This window comes from Myripristis murdjan, chromosome 15 (assembly GCF_902150065.1).
Source record: "Myripristis murdjan chromosome 15, fMyrMur1.1, whole genome shotgun sequence".
Lineage (NCBI taxonomy): Eukaryota > Metazoa > Chordata > Actinopteri > Holocentriformes > Holocentridae > Myripristis > Myripristis murdjan.
In genome coordinates this window covers 29,646,550-29,662,026 of record NC_043994.1, presented here as the reverse complement: position 1 = coordinate 29,662,026, position 15,477 = coordinate 29,646,550, and positions in this window count along the sequence as shown.

Below are 15,477 nucleotides of genomic sequence, written 5' to 3'. Positions count from 1 at the left end.
CACATACACTATCTATGCAAACATACTATCTACACACAACTTTACAGCGCGGACATGCATGTGCACTATACAATCTGCATTCACAGGAACATAGATTCACACGTTATCTGTGCACGTACACACACACACACACACACACACACCGTCACATGGCATGGCCGTGTTTACCGTGGGCACTTAAGGCGCACACGGAAAATAAAATGGGGGCTGATGGGAAGGGGAGGGGGAGCAAGCAGGAGAATCTGCATAATAAATGCGGAGGACAAAACACGGCAGGTGGAGTCGCTTCTTTAAGACTGCATCCATCCATCCTTCTATCCGTCTATCTATCCATCCATCCATCCATCCTCTGTCTCTGACCTCCCATATGTCCCTGCCATCCTCATCTCCAAAGCCGCTCTCACTTTTTCCTCTTCTTGCAACTTCTATTTTATATATATTTAAACATTTTCTTCTTCCACTTGTTTTCTTCTTATTTATTTTCTCCCTCCCCCGTTCTTTACCTCCCTCCGTCCTTCCTCCAGGCGATCTGCAGGTTCTGCAAAGCCAAATTCAAGACTTTTTTTTTTTTTTTTTTTTTTTTTTTAATGCTGTGTGGAATTGAAAAAAAAAAAAAAAAAAAAAAAAAAACTAATTTAATTAACAATCCAAACAAACAAGCGCACGGTTGGCAAAAAGCAGCCTGTTTTGTATTGAACAAGGCGGTGAAAATACAAATGGACACCGAGAAATTAATCCTTTTAAGGACACGATGCTCGACTGTGTTTATTAAAGCAGATGCCAATAAAAAAAATAAAAAAATATAACGTGTTTGGCGTATTTATTGACCTCGTTTTGCGCTGATTCTGTCCGGTGTATACGGAACAAAATGTGATTAAGGGGAAGATGCTTGTCGTCTTATTTCTCTTATTTCACGTTTCTCTCCAGCTCTGGTCGATCATCAGACGGAAAGGATCAGTGCATGTTTCTATAGCTGCGTCAAAAATGAAAAGAAGACCTCCACTTCCTGTATTTCTGAGGTTTTGATCCTTTAAAAGCCCCAAATTTAAATCATTTAGGGAGTTTTTCAGACTTTTTCAAACTCAGAGATGCCGTCTTCCATTTTCATTTCCTTCCTCGACTCCTTGCCTCGCTATCCCTCCTCTTTCATTCGTCTCCTAATCCCTAAAACCGTCCCCTCTCCAGTCTCTCGTCATCAGAATCTCCCACCCTCCTCTCGACCTCCGCATTTCCTCCCTCCCTTCCTCCCTCCTTCCCTTCCTCCCCCCGTCATCCCTCCTTTGCCCTCACGCTCTCCCCTCCTCCCTCCTTCAGTCCTGCCGTGAACTCTCCCTCCATCCTTTGTACATGCAGAGACCTGGGGGGTTGTGGCCCAATACAAAATTTATGCTGAATAATGTGTGTGGTGGCCACATCTCATGCTGCCCCTCACACACACTCACACACACACACATAGAGCCACACACACACATAGAGCCACACACGTGTACACACACAGTCTCTTGTGGTCAACACAGAGCACTTTAGCTATCACTGTGGATTAGCTTGAGACCTGTAATGCACCTTTAAGTACGCCAGGGCCCTTTTAAGCCATGAGTCACACACACACACACACACACACACACACACACACTCACACACACACATGCACACTAAACGCGCACACTCAGATTTGTTATTGTATGGGAAAAGATATCTATATATAGAAATATACAGTACTTACTCATGTACACACTCTCATATGCACATGAATAATATGCAAGGGTTGTAAACACATGCACACACACACACACACACATACATGCACACTGCAGGGAAACGGACATATCATAAGACCTCATAAACACAAAAAGATGCACAAAGCCACATAAAAAAATTAAAAAAAAACACAAAAAAGACAAAACTCTTGGTGCTTCAGGTACGATGCAACCAAACAAAAATCCTTCCCTGAAATACGTCCACACACACACACACACACACACACACACACACACACACACACACTTGCATGCATACACGCACGCTCACACTCTCACACAGGCCTAAGCGCACTTCTCCAGCGGTCTAAATATAAAGTCCAGCCTTTTTCGAGCTGCTCTCGCCCGGACGGAGGCTTTCCCAGCACGCAACGCTGCAGGACGGCAGCCAGAGGGATGGAGGGATGGAGGGATGGAGGGATGGAGGCTGTAAAGTGCTCTCTCCCAGTGCAGAAACGGGGGAAAAACATGGAGGCCATGAAGAGGAAGAGGAGAGGTGCACGTACACAAAGTGAATGGAGAGAGCCGGCGGATCTCCATCGTGATTTTAACGAACTTTTAACCGGATTTTCAGAAAGTCGGCAAAACAAAATGTGAATTTATGCGCGTTTCCATCCACTTCTGTTACGCGAATATTTGTATATATCGTTGGATCATCAAGGTGAGCAATAGGTGGAACTAATTCATGATTATGAACGTCACCGTTTATTCGCTTAACCTGTTTCCATAGCAACTTATTCGCATTTTCCTTTTATTGATACACCAACTTTTCCGCCTCCGCCAAGTGTATTTTTTTTTTTTTTTTGCGATATTTGGAGATTTTTTGGGGGAATTTTCAGTGTTTCCATTCAGGTTTTTATTGCGTGAATTGAAAATGCGGATCAAAACAGGTGGATGGAATCCCACCTACTGACACGGACAGAGGAAGACGTTTTTTTTTTTTTGTTTTTTTTTTAAGATACAGCCGCTTGTTGAAAATAATCATCATCATCATGATTCAAAGAAAAAAAATGCAACAAACTGACGCAGTGTAAGTTCTTTCAAAGTGAGTGCTGCAGTCATGTGGGGGAAAAAAAAAACATATTTGATGGTCATCTTTAAAGGCGTGTCAAACTGTGAGGACCGTTCAGACTCAGCTGATCACATCCAGCTTCACAGGTTCAGGGAAAAGTGACTCTCGTATCTCGTATCTCCTGTATTTTGCATCGCGTGTTTCGTGTGGTTTGGCTGAAAAATATCCACCTTGAGTGACTGAAACGAAATCAAGGAAAAATACGTGAGTGGGGCAGAGAGCCGTGTGAAAGCCTCACACTAACTCTGCTCTTTTGTCCTATATTCTGATTTATTCTTCTGTGAAAAATAAAAAAAATAAAATAAAAAATTTTCTCCGCTGAAGGGCTTTGATGGGAATCGTCATCCGGCAAGTCTTTACCAAATAATTCACAGGAAGAAAACTTTACTGTGTAACTCATAAAAATCAATAAATATCCTTGACTTCTTAGATGGTGCAGTGCTAACACAGTACAGACTCTCATCAGTGTGGAAATGGAAAAAAAAAAAAAAATGGAAAAGGAGAGGCGCTCCATTGAATCAAGTCATATGAGTTACATTTGCCCCTGAAATCTTTTTTTTTTTTTTTTCTCACAAATTAGCAGCAAAAAAAAAAAAAAAAAATCCAGAGCGGTGAGGTAATTTCATTTGTTTCCCATCCAGTTCGACTCGTTTCATGAATATTCTCAAACGAAGTGACAACATCTTTAAAAAAAACGCGGATCACTCCGCCGGCATCAAGATAACGTTCCTGGACTCCAACGGATTCTTGAAACAAGTTGATTTGCACGGGGAACAAGTGAAATTATCTCACCGCAGATTTGCTGACATACTTTAAGAGAGAGAGAGAGGGAGAGAGAGAGAGAGGACCTTAAGACTCAACACAAGACTAAATGACTTGCTGAGATAAGACGTTTTAAGTTTTTGCAGGGTAGCGAATCAGTTTTTTTTTTTTTTTTTTTTTTTTTTCAGCGGGAGATAACGGCGATAATGTCCGATGAAATCCTGGGATTGTTTTCGCATAATTCCAGCTGACCCTGTTAAAAACGTCTCTGTGTAAATGTGTGTGTGTGTGTGTGTGTGTCTGTAGTGTGAAGAGCGTTGAGGTGGATCAGAAGGACCTTACAAAAAAAATCTACTTCTGAAAAAGTCATTACGTCTCATATTGAGCGTTAAAATCTTGTTTCTCTTTGAACAAGGTGTAAAAAAAAATCTGCCAGCGGAGATGAGATCATCCGTTTTCAACTTGAATCCAGAATTTTCTTGAATCAAGTGTCATTTTCTAGATCCCAGCAGCTGATATCGGCCTCAAGGTCACTTTATAGCTGAGTGAAATGGTCACTGTCCTGCATTTATATTTCTGTTGTTTGTATTTCTGTGTGCAGAAACCAGAGTTTATTAATGCGACGCTAATGACGCTCGGATAAAAACAGAAGTAACTGTGCGTCCATTATCCACAACAGAGAGTTCGCTCTCAGACCGATCGGTGGCGTTTGGTGGTTTGGTGCATTTCTCATGAATTCAGTCACGTGAATAATCTGGAGATGAGTCGGCCACATCAGCGCAGATTTGCAAACGTCATCAAGAAAGACGGGCTGTCTTCACTCAGAGGAAACCAACTCGCAAAACATGAAGGCAGCACAAAGCCGACGTCATGCAGTCTTACTTCGCGACATTCTGCCTTGTTTCAATATATTTACACTTAATCCAAGATAAATTATTGAAAAAAATGAAACTGCATTGGAAACAAGTGGGGTTTTATCATCCCACTGGCAGATTTCTGAAGAAAAACAAGATTTTAACATGGAGTATCACACTAAATGATTTGTTGATTTTTTTCTATATAAGGTCTATATCAGTACATAAGAGAGGTGTGGCCTATGTCGGACTTGGAGATTGGAAATATAAAGTGGAAACAAGTGGGATTATCTCATCCCACTGTTGGATTTTTTTCACCTCTTAAGAAAAACAAGATTTTAAATGTTAATTTGGATAATTCTATTTATTATTATTTTTTTTTTTTTCAGCTAACATCAAGATAATGACGCTTGATTGAAGAAAATTTTGGAAATATTTGGATTATCTGTGGAAAAAAAAAAGATTATCGCATCCCGCTGGCAGATGTTTCACTTGTTCTAACCAAAGCAAGACTTTAACAGTAGCGGCTGAGTTTATTTTTTGCAGTGTGGAGATGTGTTTTGGCTGGCTGTAACAGATCAGTGGGCGACAATCCACAAAGCGGCCCCCCTCAGGACCCCCACGCAAGACCCCACATCTCGGCTGAATACACCCACCTAATCCAGTGTGTCACCTCGCACACCCGGGCCCTTCACCTCCCGACGGAGGGATGAATAAAGGAGGGAGGGCCTCTCGCTGCCCTCGCTCCCCTGGAAAATGCAGTGGAGACGGTGACCTTCTAAGACGGAGCAGATGAAATCAGACGGCAAAATGACGGGTGAGAGAACGTGGAGAAGGAACGAGTAAAAAAAAAAAAAAAAGGAGAAAGAGGGGAGGCAGAGAGGGCAAAGGAGAGTGCACAGAGAGTTAGTGAGAAGAGTGTGGACTGAGAGGGATTAAGTGGTCATGCCGGGCTTGTGTGTGTGCGTGTGTGTGTGTGTGTGTGTGTCCCTAGTCAAGCAATAGAGAGGCCAGATAAGGGCTATTTTGATGCTGCCAAACAGGCTCCACACACCCTGCAGGAGCTGACCATGCACACACACACACACACACACACACACACACATACACACACACACACACACGTCTGTATTACTGTACCTGTGAGGATTTTGCACTGAACACATTCAAACCCTAATCTTCACCGGTGCAGACCTAATCATAACTTTGAACAATAACTAATTAAATTGACTCCTGTTACTCTAAATACGTAACTTTTTGTGTACTTATGTTTTTGCTGATTTTAAATCACATTCATTAAGTTCATTTCAGTGATGCTGCAGCACCAATGGCATGATTATAACAGGAAAAAAAAATACATGATGCATTTTTTGGCCCATAAAAAAATATCCTCTCTCACTTATGTGCCTTTCCTTTGTTGTATCACCTTTGTTTTGTCAGCTGAGCGACTTGAGGCCTGATGCTTTGTCAGCTGTAGTCTGAACACATTACCACAAGCAGAGTAAATAACATTATTGCACTGTTTCCATCACTGATCGTTACCCTCCCCTAAATTTAGCCCTATCTCTAATCTTATCCCTAAACCTCTTGTGATTCTAACTAAACCAACCTCTTGGAGAAGCGAGGGCCGGCCAGAGTGACTTTACTTTGCTGAAACGTCCTCAACCAGAGGGTCTAAAACTCAAAACTGGCTCTCAAACTTTTAAAAAAACTGCACCACGCGGGGGATAAATAAAGTCGCTGAGCCGGTGTGGACGCACAAACTGGTTCTCCACTCGAGTGCAAACCGAACAACAACACGAGCACACACTGCAGAGGACTGCTGCTCGCCCTCAAGTACCAGGAAGAGTGGCCAAAACGGAGGATGAGAGTGATGCACTGGCAAGGTGTTCACACACACACACACACACACACACACACACACACACACACCTACACACACACATACAGGCTAACTGGCTGTGTGTTGTGTGTGTGTGTGTGAGTTCCAGTCCAATTACATGTATATAGTGCATTTTCTGCATTGAAATGACATGCAATGTGCTTTGCATCTGAGAAGAAAAAATAAAAAAAGCAACACAATACAGAAAAAGCGGACATTAAAATGAAATTATTGAGGAAATGATCATAAAATCTATCTATCGTAAAATTCATGCATTCTGTCGCCTCCATCTGTTATACCGCTGACCAAGCTCGGGGTTTGACCTTAAACGCCGTCGGGACGAAATGAAGGGACAAGATGTTAGTTTTACCACCGAGAGACAAAGCGGGAAGCAGTTTACAAGCAAAACAATGCAGCAGAAAAAAAAAAAAAAAAAAAAAAAACCCTGGTTACAACCCACAGATAAAACCCAGCCGACTCATGAAACGGTGAGTTAATTTCCGTCCCAGACGCAAGAAAGTCAGCGCTTTTCTTTCCCCCGCTTTGTTATTTCGGAGTACTTTAGATGGGACTCCAGTCAAAACAAATGAGCTCCAAAAAAACTCCCCAAAGAGTCACAAGGCAAAGGCAACAGAAAACCTAATAAGCAGGTAGATGCAAAAAGAACAGCTTGACTTCTTGTGTCGATGAAAAATCACCAATCTAATTCTAAAAGCTGGTATTGGCACCCTCACATCCAATACCTTTAAGGAGGAATTACACAGAGCCACAGTGTTCAAAAGTTATATTTTTAATCTTTATACCCCTGACCAAACCCCTGACTGCTGACTTCAGATACAGCCAACTAAATAGTGGCTAAAGGGTCATTAAAAAAAAAAAAAAAAAAGACCTTATTCCCTTCCTGACTTTGCCCTGGTGCTTCCTCCGTCCCGCCTGCGCTGAGGTCAGCAGCTCACCGGTCAGCAACGGGTCTTTCTCTGTTTGACCGGTAAGATTAGGCTCACCAGTCGGTTCAGTTTCACATCCAAGTTCAGCGACGGCTCTCAGGTCAGAGGCAGCGGTCGGCGCTGCTTCAGTAGACGTACGCCGACGCCGCTGGACTGTCCGAGCACTGGTCCCTGCTAAAACTGGCATTTGAAGGAGAAAAACACCAGGAAGCTTCTTGGATGAGACTTCAGGATTATGCAGAAAGTTCAGTTGCCTTGAAATCCCCATGAAAAGACCTCACATGGCTTCTCCTTCATGTAAAACAGAGCGTGTTAAATAGTGACATCATCCTCCACCAGCGGGTCAACCAATAAAACTTCCACAAATCTGTAAAAAATCCTCTGTGATCCACCCATCCCTTCAAATAAAACTGTGTTTCTGTCCCAAACTGAGATCTAGCTGGGTTTGGGTTGGGGTTTGGTCTGTCCTGTTGGTTTACACACTTGTGACTGATCGTTCCATGCGACACGTCCCACCCAAATATCCCGTTTCAACAGGAAACACAACAAATCAAGAAAGTAAGAGTCCGTTTTATGGGGTCATTAAGTCCCGGAGCTGAACCAAGAGTTTTATCGTCTGCCCTCACTGGGACGCTGCAGGCCGTTTGTGGCCAGCGTTTGTTCATAGTCTGTGTGGTGTGACCTGCAATGTCAGTGGCCAACCAACCAGTTCAAGATATTTTATTGGCGAAGGAGGCCGTCGATGAGAGAGAGAGCTTTCTGACTGACCGTTGCACCCTTCAGGCCACAAGAAGAGAACTGAAAACTGGGCTGTGATGTTATTGTGCTAACTGTAGCTGCCAGGTTAGCAAGACATGGAGAGCTAATTGTGGTATAAAACTCATTTCTATAAACGAAGGTCAAAGAGTTGGAAGCAGAAATGGCTGGAATGGCTCAGTGAATGACGACGCCAAGCAACAGAATCGGCAATTTTTTTTAATCACCGTTTGTGTCCACTTGACTCTCTTTTTCGTCGGCAGCCACAGTTTTCCCCCGTTGCTTTAAGAGGGATGAGATCCTGACAGAATCCGGTAAAATTACAGATCTTCTGAATTAAAAAACTGAAGAAAAAAAACCCAAACCTGAATGTACTCATTACTTGCCCGCTGAACCAGCCTCCATAATGATATAGCCAAACTTTCATTGTCAACATGCACATGTATCTTTTTACGAATGTTGGCTTTGAACCCATCTATCGCAACTTCTCATCACATATTCTGGATTCGCATGTGGAAACCGCTGTTTGCATGTTGGCCGTCAGCTGCAGTCTGTCTGCTGAGTTCAGGAGACAATTCAAAGCAATCTGATTGTTGGGTTTTAGTGTTTTGACGTCAAGACATTTGGCGTGTTCTAGCCCTTTGAGGTGTTATTAGACACACTACAACCTGGATATCTGAAAACCTTCATCAACGTGAGTCAGAAGTCTTTAATTTCTTCATAAAGAATAAGCCGTCATTTTAATGGAAAGCTGATGGACTTGGATTTACCGGGTATTCCAAGACAGAGATTGATTTCTGTTCCAGATTTGTTTTTTGTTGTTTCTCTTGGTGGTGATGAAATCGGTATTGTTGATCCTCTTCCTCAGTAAGTAGAATAATCTCGGTGTGGATGCATCGCCCCCACCGGAGAAAGCCCCTTTGAAAACGTTTCCCATTGAAGACGGCACACGGCATTGACAGTGGGAAACAATGCATCGGCGTACAGAGGTGTGCTTTGCTGTCAGCGAGCTCCGGACCGAGCTCGACTTTGAAACGCGGCGCCTGCAGCGGTCCAAGGTTACCGTCCACCGCTACCATCCAAGGTTACCGTCCAAGGCTTATGTTTCCATGGTCGTCTCTGCTGAAAAGGCCTACAGGTGCAAGAGATCCCACAGAAAAAAAAAAAGAAAAAAAAAAATTAAAGTGATATCTCACTTTTCAGCTGTAATGCAAGACAATTCATCTGTAAGTGCGGCAGCGACATCAGTGTAGTGTCACTGGCCTCAAAGTATAAATTATGTATGGTAGGGAAATTTAAAAGTTTATATTTATTTTGCTGTCTGATTCATATTTATTTATATGCATGGGCTGCTACGGCGAGCAGGAACAAAAGTATTCCAGCGTCTTTTCAGTGAACTGAAGAACGCCACATTCAGCTGTAACTGTAATTTCCATTGTGGAAGCGACATAATCCAAATATAATAAATAAAACGCACTTAATTAAATGAAAACGCACTCAGTAACTATGGAAACAAAATGTCAAGTAATGTTATGGACAGATAAATAGATCCATGTCATGTATCATAAGATGCTGCCCAAAGGTTCCCTTAAAAAAAAAAAAAATCAAAAACGTTGATTTCTTATTGATTTGTGTATCTGTGTGCAGGCTGGACTCTTCTTCATTGTGAGGGCCACTCAGCGAAACCACCTCGAGGCCCCCGGGGGTCCTTGGATCCCACTTTGAGAATGACTAATTGATTCGGCGCCCACAGAGCCCCGCACATAAAGTGCTATTTGTGCTGTCGACAGTGGGCAAAATAAAAGTATTCCACCAATCAAGGCCTTGGAAGGATTCTTTCTGAGCGTTTTTTTTGTTCAGAAATATGATTTCCTTGAACTTACCTATTGAGCCGGTTCCTACAATCACGGGTCGCGGTAAATACGCTGCATTTGTTCCTCTTCTGATGGTGAAAATGGGAACGGCTCCGACTGTTTCACGCTGTAAGTATCGCTCTGGCTTGTAGGATCGCAGCGCTCGGTGTTTGTGCTCTCCACAGAATGGAGGCGCGGTGAAAGAAGTCTGTTGAACCTCCGTGGTTCAGGGGTCGCGCTCCTTTGAGCCTCGATTTTAAACAGGAAACATTGCTTCTTGTAATAGACTGCAGCGAAGAATAGTGATCCTTGAACTTGCAGGTCAACCATGTATGTCCATACACACACACACACACACACACACACGTATACAGCATCAAAAGGAAATGGACTATACAAAAAAAAAAACATGCTATACACACACACACACATAAACACACACAATAGGAGATGTATCCATTCGGCTATTTTACTGGAACAACCTGTTACAGTTTTGTAAAATGTTTCTATATTTCGAAGTCTGGAAGAAAAAAAAAAAAAAAAGGTGTTTTTCTGTTTCCGTGAGGACCAAACGTCTTCACGAGTGCAGGAAGATGAAGAAGATCCTTCAGAGTGAGGACAGGTTTCAGTTTAGGGTTAAGATTGTATTTATGTTGAGGTTAAAGGGGAATGCCACTGATTTGAAGAGTTCATAGGGTGACGTGTGTTATTTGTAGAAAACCGTCAAACGAGAGGTGAAATAATTTGGGCCGCTTCCTGGGAAATGAACGTGCAGCCATAAAATGCAAAGTGGATTTCGTCAAAACACAAACAAGTTTCTGCACTAACCAGAAGTCAAACTTCATTAGGGCGCAAAAACTCACAAAAAATATAGAAATTTTGCAAGTTTCTGGCTTTTGGGTTTGGGATTAAGGATAAAATTAGATTTAAGTTAGTTAATTTGGCATTACTATTTCACATGTATTATCATATTATGTCACTTAATCTGGGTGAGGATTAAGATTGGATGTAGTGATGAAGGTTGAATTGAATTGAATGAATGTTTTATTTCGGTCATTTTCAAGCGGCACACAAATATTTAAACAATAAATAATATTTCATTTCCTTTCAGTGGAAAACCAAAACAAATATATAATATATACAAATAAACACTGACCAAAAAAGTATAGGCTGAAGTCCATAAGTACACTAGTGTTCATAATGTTGTTTCATATTTACTAATAATATTATTTTTAAATAGCTTTTTAAAGGTTGGCTTTGAGAATGTGTTTAGATTATGGAAGCTGCTATAGAATTTCTTTTTTTTTTTTTTTTAAATTGACAAATTCAAGACTCGACTTGTCCCAGGGTCTGTGATACTGATTGTCGAGTTGTAATAGACATGACACAGCATGAGCGTCTTAGCCAATCATATCACAGCATCATAACACTTCAGAGCCAGTAAACGCTCCGCACACCGCTCGGCAGGTCTAACACACACGTTTCCATACAGTGTCGTCAAAACCCATCTGAGGCGGTGTTTAGGCGTGAAGCGACGCAGAAATCGTCGTGACCGCCCATCAGGTCACTGGATGGAAATGACAGATTTGCAAAAACGAGAAAATGTTCAAAACCGAAACCGGATTGAGCGATCTGACGTCAGAGATTAGACCAAGACCACGGGAAAAATCTGCTTTCTCTCCTTCTTGTGCTGGAATATGAACAGTGAGATTTTAATGTATTATAGTACAAGCATAGAGAATAAAAAAAAAAAAAAAATAGATATATTTGTTTGCACCAGAGTCAGTGATCCTTCGATATTCACAACTTTACAAACAGATTTCCCTGTGTGTTTGTGTTTGTGTTGTTGTGGACGCTTTGCAAGACTGCAGCCTAGTGGTGCTAGCAGTTGACTTGCAGACGTGTGTGTGTGTGTGTGTGTGTCTGTCCATCATGCATGGCTAGTGCAATCAATACATTTGATGGGACTGTAGTGTCTGCGGTCTACGGGGATCTTTGAATGAGTTACCATGGTTACACTGTACATGCATTTGCACATACACACAAAGAAAACACCATGTAGAAAAAGAAGTGCATGCTTAATTTTTGAACACACACACACACACACACACACACAGGGAAATCTGTTTGTAAAGTTGTGAATATCGAAGGATCACTGACTCTGGTGCAAACAAATTTCCACCCGTGCACAATACGACCTCCTTGGACACTCAAAATAACTCACTCTCAGAAAGACACACACACAAACACACACACACACAGACACACACACACACACTGCTCTGACCCCAGAGAGCAGGCCAGCTGTGTGTGTGCTGGAGCAGTAACCTCGGCGTTAATTATAAATCAATGGGCCAACTGTAAACGCACACAGAGTGCATCTCTGGCACACATGACTTCTCCCATGCATGTCAACATCCATAGGGTATATAAGCCGTTTAAAGTGCCGGGGCCCCTGCAATATTCATGGCTGATTATAACAGATGGCAGACACACACACTGCGACACACAGCACTGATACAGGACAATGATACAAACACAGAATCACACAGAGGAAGAGGAGGAAACTTAGGGCGGGAGAGGCACGGCCGGGTATCGGAAAACGATACCCGGCCGCTACCCTGCTGCCGGCGGCACTATTGATTTTAAGGCATCGCAAAATGAAACGCCGCAAAATTATTACGGTGTTAGCGAGTCGATTAAAGGACAAATCCATCCTCCGATGCACTGACATATCACCAGTCCGTGATGCTCGGTGCGTATCAGGACTGGCGTTCTGATGGAGTGCGGCAATTTCGCCTTTTCGCCGTTTCCCTCAACCTGCCTCATCTACCCTACAACGCCTTTCGATGTCGAGAACCTGTTGCATGCAGCTGGTTTGACGTAAGCGATAGAAAACAGACTTTACAATCGTGATAAAATAAGAGCGTTACTGTTGATGCTTTACATCTTTTGTTTCCCAAACCGGCCCTCACGTTACGATCCTATCATTTGTTTTGCATGTAAAAACTTATTCTTCTTCAGAACTAATAACTACAGCCACCAGATGCATGAAGTGCAGGAAAAAGTACAAGATTTTTCCATTTTCAGTCAAAATAAAAATACCTTAAAGTTCCAGTGCATCAAAATTGTGCTTAAGTTCAATATTTTAGCTAATTTACTTTGCTGCTTTTCACCTCTGACTCTTAGTTATCCTCTTAAATACCTTTATTTGCCTGCTGACCCTATCCGACCCTAGCAGTCATCTACTGGACGTCGATTTCACAAACATGAATTCTGTAAAATAGTCATGAATGAAAAAGGCTGGTGAGTCATTAGATTACAAATGCATGCACACACACACACTCTTCAGTCATGCATACACACATACAAGCCCTCGCGCTTCAAGATGTCCTGCATTTGCAGCACATCTTTAAGTAACGTGAGAGATGTGTGGGGAGAGAGGGATGCAGGGATGGAGAGAGAGAGAGTGAGCGGCGGTGATGATGAAGGAGGAGGAGGAGAGGAAGGAGGGAGATGAAGCGAGGGAGGAGGGAGGACGAGTGATTTAGAGGAGGGGAGGGACCGGAGCGGATTCAGGGGGACGGCCGAGTGGGTCTAGAAATTATACATAACCACTTGTACAATTATGGGTCTGTATCGCTAACTGGTGACTGTCATAACAGCAAAGTGCATTAGTGGGTCACGCAATGTGGAGGGATGAGGGGAGGGAGAGAGAGAGGAGAGAGGGAGAGAAGCTCAGAGAGGAAGGAGAGGACGTCTGAGATGACAGGAAAATGAAACGAGAGCGAGGTGAAGACGGAGACGTCGCCGAGTCGCCCGCCGCTTTCTGAGTTTTTGCGTGAACTCGTTAACGCCCATTTGACACTTTACACACGACGGGCTGATCGCACTTTACATCCGGATGGATTTCAAAATCAGGATCAGAAACGCTTTATTGATCCCCGAGAGGAAATTGAGCCATGTGAAAAAAAAAAAAAAAAAAAGATTTAGGGAACATGTTGGGAGCACACATCTGACCAGCAGCTGGATTATAGAGGGAACACACACTTGATGATCGGTTTAATTTAGGGAACATGTATTTTTGACGGACAGTTGGATTTAGGGAACACACACTTGATGATCGGTTTAATTTAGGGAACATGTACTTTTGACGGACAGTTGGATTTAGGGAACACACACTTGATGATCGGTTTAATTTAGGGAACATGTATTTTTGACGGACAGTTGGATTTAGGGAACACACACTTGATGATCGGTTTAATTTAGGGAACATGTATTTTTGACGGACAGTTGGATTTAGGGAACACACACTTGATGATCGGTTTAATTTAGGGAACATGTATTTTTGACGGACAGTTGGATTTAGTGAACACACACTTGTTGATCGGTTTTATTTAGGGAACATGTATTTTTGACGGACATTTGGATTTAGGGAACACACACTTGATCAGTTTAATTTAGGGAACATGTATTTTTGATGGACAGTTGGATTTAGGGAACACACACTTGATGATCGGTTTAATTTAGCGAACATGTATTTTTGACGGACAGCTGGATTTAGGGAACACACACTTGATGATCAGTTTAATTTAGGGAACATGTATTTGACGGACAGCTGGATTTAGGGAACACACACTTGATGATCGGTTTAATTTAGCGAACATGTATTTTTGACAGACAGTTGGATTTAGGGAACACACACTTCACCACCAGTTCTATGTTGGAGACACACACTTTACAATCAGAGAAAAGTGAAAGAAAAACAAACGTACCTCGTGCTGCGTTTCTCCTCCTGGCTCTTCATTCGTCTGTGAGTTTTCCCTGATCGTAGTTTGACTTCAAGGCCACATAAAAACCTGACCTTTGCACTCCTTCAGTCTGGTAGCTTGTTTTTGGTGATTTAATTGCGTTTTTGCACTCGTGAAATGCAACATAAAATATAAATATCAAGTGAAATGCAACATGATAACTTCATATTCAGCCTCCCTTCATCGTCCTGTCTGAATCAGAGCCCGGCAAATTTATTTATCTGTTTCTGGTCTTTAATGTGAAAGTATCCAAACTGATGGGCACATAGTCGAACCTCCTCTCCTCCTCCTCCTCTTACCTTTCCCTCCTTCTCCTCTTCCTCTGCTCCTTATTGTTGTTTTTTTTTCCCGTTGACTTGTTGAACTAATGAACAACAAGGAAGCAGAGAGAGGGTTTCCAGGATTAAAGCCACGAGAAGGGATACATTCACTGATATGTGTGTATGATCAAGCCTCACACACACACACACACACACACACACACACACACACATTCCCTCACACTGTGAACTTCTGCACATGAGTGCCAGGTGGTGTTTATCTTCTTTCCACTTTAGCAGACCTATAAACCAAACAAAAGATCTAACGTACGCTTCGCACACACACACACACACACACACACACACACACACATGCACGTATACACACATCACAGCAGGTAAAAAGGAAAAAAAAAACAGATCCACACACACACAAGCATACAGAGAAGAGGCTAAGCACACAAGCTTAAGAAAGTACACACGTAAACACACACATGCACGTCTTGCACAGCTCACATGCAAA